The 5672-nt window shown below is 39.6% G+C and overlaps 1 pseudogene; it reads left to right on the forward strand.

Annotated features, from left to right (window-relative positions):
- Positions 1 to 4837: 4837 nt before the first annotated feature.
- On the forward strand, positions 4838 to 4957 carry LOC145392557 (5S ribosomal RNA; annotated as a pseudogene).
- The last annotated feature ends 715 nt before the right edge of the window (positions 4958 to 5672 follow it).

Below are 5672 nucleotides of genomic sequence, written 5' to 3' on the forward strand. Positions count from 1 at the left end.
AAGATAACTGAAGTAGGTATATGAATTCAAGTTGTAACTATACAGTACATTTTATATGTTTGTGCAGAAGCTTATTGTCTATCACTGTGTATTGTATAAATGAAGTAACTATGTAACTCACTAATTTTTACCGTGATGGAAATGGTGTGAGTGGTGTTGCACGTGGTGATAGCGTTGTCCTTCGCGGGTTGATTGGCGTGCTGTCGTCTCAGCACATGGTGACGTCGGCTTCCCACACTGGTAGCTGTGGTGAGTGAATGAGTAGCGATGAGTAACTTGAGTGAAGACGAGTGAGTAAGATGAGTTGTGAATATGGACTTGGTGTTTGCTTCGTCGTCCTGACCTCTTCACATCTGCGTAAGCGGTGGGGGTTGGGTGGATGTAGCAGAGAGAGGAGGGTGAGGTCTGGTGGTTATGAGTTGTGAGTCGTCTCTCACTCTCCGTTTGTTTGTTTGTTTGTTTGTTTGTTTTCTTTCTTTCTTGATGTATTCTTGGTCCTTTTTTTCTTGTGATTTACTCGTTGTAGGATGAAGACTGCCGCTTCTTGTAGGTGCGTGTAGAAGATTATACAGACGACGTAGAGTTGTTAATTGTAGTTGATTGTAGATGGCTGTAGTTCGCTAATTCGTCGTAGACTTGTAGACTATTTGTACTGTAGGCTGTATTTTGTAGGATTCAATGTAGAACTGAAGCTAATCTTGTAGTCTCGGTTGCTTTTGTAGAAATTTGCTTTTAATTCGGAGATGATGTCCGCAGATTTGCTGGTTTTGTCGTTAAGCTACTTGCAAGGCATCGAGTGATCTCTTGACCTCTGCATCAGCGTAATGATCTGGGAGGCGGAGGGGGCTGGATGGAGAGAATACTGTCAGGAGCTGATGTTGTTGGTTGTTTTCAATCTTGAGATTTTGTAGGAATTTAATGTTGATTCGTAGACGAGGTTCGTATACGTTCGCTGCTACCAAAATGTCATAAAGACTTTGTATCATAAAGCAGCGACTTTGTATTTGCTTGTAGAGGCAGGATATTTTAGACTTGTGGTCGAGCGACTTTTATATCTTGTAGTAGTTTCCCCACCAGATGTCATGTAGTGACGGGAGAGGTAAAGAATAGTATGGGACTATTTTTATTTGTCTTGGAAATATTAAACAGGTCTCTCCCATGGGAAGAGTATAAGTCCCGGGTAGCTACCTCCCTGTCTCGCTATCTCTCTCTCTTTCTATTCTAAGGCTAATCTCCGTCTCGACCTCTCTCTAGGGTCGCTTGTCTCCTTCTACCTAGCCTGTTCGGTGGCTAATCTCCGTCTGAGCTCTCTTTCCTAAATTCTGGTGTAGCAGGGGTGTGTCACGTGTGTTCCTCGTGGGTGGACTAGATCTTTGTTCACGAGAGGACTGCTGACAGCTAACTGCATCATCTCCTTACTGGCCGCTGTCGTCAGCTTTCCTCAGTGTTAAGAGTGTGTAAGCATGTTAGCACTGCTCGATTCTCGCAGACACAACACCTTCTCATCATTTGACTTCCTGCTTCTATCTGTCTCTCTATCTATCTATTTATCTATCTATCTAGTATGATTTGCAATTATAATATGGAGACCTACCACAAACATACATAGGACTTGTCATTTAATGACAGTGCTAGAAGTCTGATTAATGTTGACAGCTGTAAGTGGTGGCATGTTACATAGGTTTGACAGGGTAATAATCAGGGAAACTAATTAAAGTTTTAACGAACAAGTGGCAGAAGGTATTGCAGTAACATCTGACCTTATAATAGATAACCCATAAAGAACAACTACAGTAAGTTTTGCATAATATGACCATACTCACAATAATGTGAGTTTTATCAGGTGTGTTTGATATAAGATTTATTACACAATGCATAGGAAATACTGCAGATATTGATTCCTTCATGGTTCCATAAATTTCAGGTGAGATAATTATAATGTTATTGGGGTTTTCATGTTTCGAGCACAAATCATACGGTATGTTACTTTATTTTACCTGTATCCATGTAATCTTCGCCATGCAAGTCTCTTTTGCTGATTGTGGGAGTGACAATTGGCAGTCTGTAACACTGCATAAACCAAATAAATGCATACAATAATACGGAAACGACAACACACATTTTGTAATATATATTCATTCATTATAAATGTCCAGCCATCCTCCATTCTATAACCTATCGGGGAACATGGGTCTTGCTGGAATCTTTCATAGTCATATAAACCAAATGGTTTAGGCCGGGATAGAACCATCAGCTCCTCCTTCAAGCACTCCTTAGGCTTTGTGCCAACTGCCAATATGTCTGTCTGCAATGGCCAACCTCCAAACCATCCGTCTGGCGATTGCTAATTTCAAACTTGGCACCAGTATGTTTTGCCTCGCAGTGAGTCGGGTGTATACCGAGGTGTTGTCCATACACCACAAAGCATTCCTACACCATTCACAGCTCAGGAGTCACAGTGCACACACAGGGAAAGCAAGCAGCCCTGCGAGGGGAGATCATCGGTCTGCGGAAAGAAGACTCCAGTATTCGGACCATCGCCAGTCAGTTATGCATATCCTCAACGACTGTGGCAAAATGAATCAATAGGTGGGAAGAGACAGATCTTACTAACCCAGGTAAGAGCCCCTAACTGTGAAAGATTTGGTCGGTAATTACTTTTTGTGCCGTACGTGTGTGTCGAACATGAATGATGTGACTGTTTCATAATGTTTTGCTTAAATTTTTATACTGTCTATAATTATGTATTTGACATTTACCCGTAGTACAGCGTCAACGATGTATGACATACTTTTTACCTATAAAAATGCAAACCAGCATCAACGACGTTATGTTACATTAATCCTGTTGAATAGGTAACAGGAAGCCATTTTAGTGTGACGTATCATCTCCCTGCCCATCCACGGTCCACCAACATTCTTCTGTCCCTGCCCGCCCACACCAACCGTCCCACCCCCATGGTCCCCTACTCCTCCCTCTACCCCCGCTCCTACGAGCATGTAAAATAGTTGTTTCCAATGACGTATTCTCTTTATAATATTTCCTCACAGCCGGGACACCACACGCTTCCGTGTAATAACACCTCCACAGGATGAGCGCATTATACAAGTGGCTGAGGAAACCCCCCTAACGAACGCGGCGGCGCTTCGGAACAAACTCCAGTTGGATGTGTTCTGTCGCTACAGTCAGGAGGCGGCTTCATGAGACGGGAATACATAACCAGGATCCGGCCAAAAAGGAGTTGCTCACTGAAGGACACCGTGCTGCCAGGCTTAACCTTGCACGTCAGTATGTCGACAAAGGCCTAGACTTCAGCTCAAGGGTGGTGTTCTCAGATGTGAAAACCTTTCCATCTTCTGATCAATGAAATATACACGTGTGGAGGAAGAGCAACATCCTGTAATGATTAATAACTGAACTGTTGCAGAACGCTAAAACAATAATATTAAAATTACTGAAACTGATAATTCACACACACACACACACACACACACACACACACACACACACACACACACACACACACACACACACACACACCTCAAGATAAGGTTCACTTTTTAATCATAATGTGGTATATAAGTTCGTTTAATTACTAATTAATAAAAGAGATAAATGATAAATACCACGGTTCACTTTCTAATCATAATGTAGTATATAAATTCGTTAAATCACTGATTACTAACAAAGATAAATGTAAAGGTCCTGGTGTTGGTGGGTGTTCTGAATTATTAAAATATTTTCCCTTTATTACTTATGGACTCCTAAACGATTCCAGCACAACATCCTACAATGTCAGTATTACTCATGAACAAGCAAATATAGCATACTGTGCAATAAGAGTCAGTCCTAATCTCATGACAAACATTGTAATTATCTAAGTCAAAAGTTAAGGGATCATCAAGGATTCAGTAATTGCAGCCTTTCTTAAGCTATGTCGAACACACTTGAATAGAAACACTCTATTATTGTGAGCATGTCTATATTATGCAAAACTTACTGTAGTTGTTCTTTATGGGTTATCTATTATAAGGTCAGATGTTACTGCAATACCTTCTGCCACTTGTTCTTTAAAACTGTAATTAGTTTCCCCTATTATTACGCTGTCAAATCTATGTAACATGCCACCACTTCCAGCTGTCAACATTTATCGGACTTCTAGCACTGTCATTAAATGACAAGTCCTGTGTATGTTAACCTCAACACACAGATTGTAGAAACATTCTGAGATATAAGTGGAGTCCATAACTCGGTGTCGTTTACCACTAAAAAAAAAAGTTGTTTTAGCTCATTCACATCGTAAACCAATGTTTTTTTTTACAAATACACTGGTGCCACATCTGTATTACACTGGTGTGGCATCTACTCAGTCACGTTTCCCCACATCCCCTCCCTCCCACCCCCAAACACCACCATCCCCCTATACTTACGCCAGACATCTGCCGGCGACCCTCCCTCTCACCAGTAAATGGTTCGGAGAGACTGAGTCGAGCTGCACGGGATTCACACCAACGAAAAAGAGGATTGACAGCGCTGACTGTACCAACTATAAGTGTCGGCGATAGTATATATATATATATATATATATATATATATATATATATATATATATATATATATATATATATATATATATATACAATATTTGTATAAATATCTATACACACACACACACACACACACATATATATATATATATATATATATATATATATATATATATATATATATATATATATATATATTTGTATAAATATCTATACACACACACACACACACACACACACATATATATATATATATATATATATATATATATATATATATATATATATATATATATGGCTATTACCACGTTGAGTACACCGCTTCCCGTCCGATGAGCGAAGTTAAGCAACGTTGGGTCTGGTTAGTACTTGGATGGGTGACCGCCTGAGAACACCAGATGCTTTTGGCATAAAGTTCTCCCTACGTGTCAAGTGGGGTTGGTGGAGGATTAGTGCCCCTCCCTGTAAAACAATTAACTCTAAGCCCTTGGTCACCCCGTTTGGGATACATGGCGTCTGGCAATGAATGAATGAATAGATAGATACATACATATACTAAAATATATTAAACATCATCCAAAACATGTATATATTTGTATAAATCTCTCTCTCTCTCTCTCTATAATTTTGGAGGTGGAGTTACTTGGCTAGTCGATAACATGTGGTACAGAACACCAATGCGCAGACTTAGAGAGGTAGGTCCCTTTGTTCTGCAGTGTTTGACCAGCTTTAGCTTGCATCATCGTGCTAAAGGAATATCAACCTAGCAAAAAATAATATAAAATACTCTACCAGATGGTTAACAATCATAAATTTATTTTATATTCACAAAGTTGTATTCATTATATATTAGGGAAAGGATGGATTAACAGGGTAATAATTTAAGATTAAAATACATTTACTCACAGTAGGCGATAGCAAATTAATGCTTGAAAGGAAGCTGTTGTGTCTATATGAGGAGAAAAAAAAATGGATAAAAATACTGCATGCCGCAAGTATTCGGAAATTAGTGGTGAAGAGGATTGTTATTGGTTTGGCAGAGCGTGAATTTACTAGCTCGAAAAAATGAGATAAAATGGAAAAGTAGTTGACTAGAGTATTATGAGAGAGAGAGAGAGAGAGAGA

This window comes from Coenobita brevimanus, chromosome 22 (assembly GCF_032717465.1).
Source record: "Coenobita brevimanus isolate Jiangsu-jjx chromosome 22, ASM3271746v2, whole genome shotgun sequence".
Taxonomy (NCBI): domain Eukaryota; kingdom Metazoa; phylum Arthropoda; class Malacostraca; order Decapoda; family Coenobitidae; genus Coenobita; species Coenobita brevimanus.